The sequence below is a fragment of the Fulmarus glacialis genome, unplaced genomic scaffold (genome assembly GCF_000690835.1).
Source record: "Fulmarus glacialis isolate BGI_N327 unplaced genomic scaffold, ASM69083v1 scaffold20383, whole genome shotgun sequence".
NCBI lineage: Eukaryota > Metazoa > Chordata > Aves > Procellariiformes > Procellariidae > Fulmarus > Fulmarus glacialis.
In genome coordinates this window covers 1-209 of record NW_009205096.1, presented here as the reverse complement: position 1 = coordinate 209, position 209 = coordinate 1, and positions in this window count along the sequence as shown.

The window sequence follows — 209 nt, the reverse complement described above, 5'->3', positions numbered from 1 at the left end:
AGCCACAGCCATCGGCCCTGAGCCAGTGGCCAGCACAAGAAGAAGGAAGAGGTGTTTCTTCTGGTGCCTGTTGCTGCTCTGCCACCAGAGGCTTTTTCTGGGGAGGGGGATGCAGAACATCCCCTCCATCAACCCCAGAAACAGAAATCGCATCCTCCTCCCCTCCCTTTACAGGGTGTTTTTGGGGGGGACAAGGATGGCTGGGACCC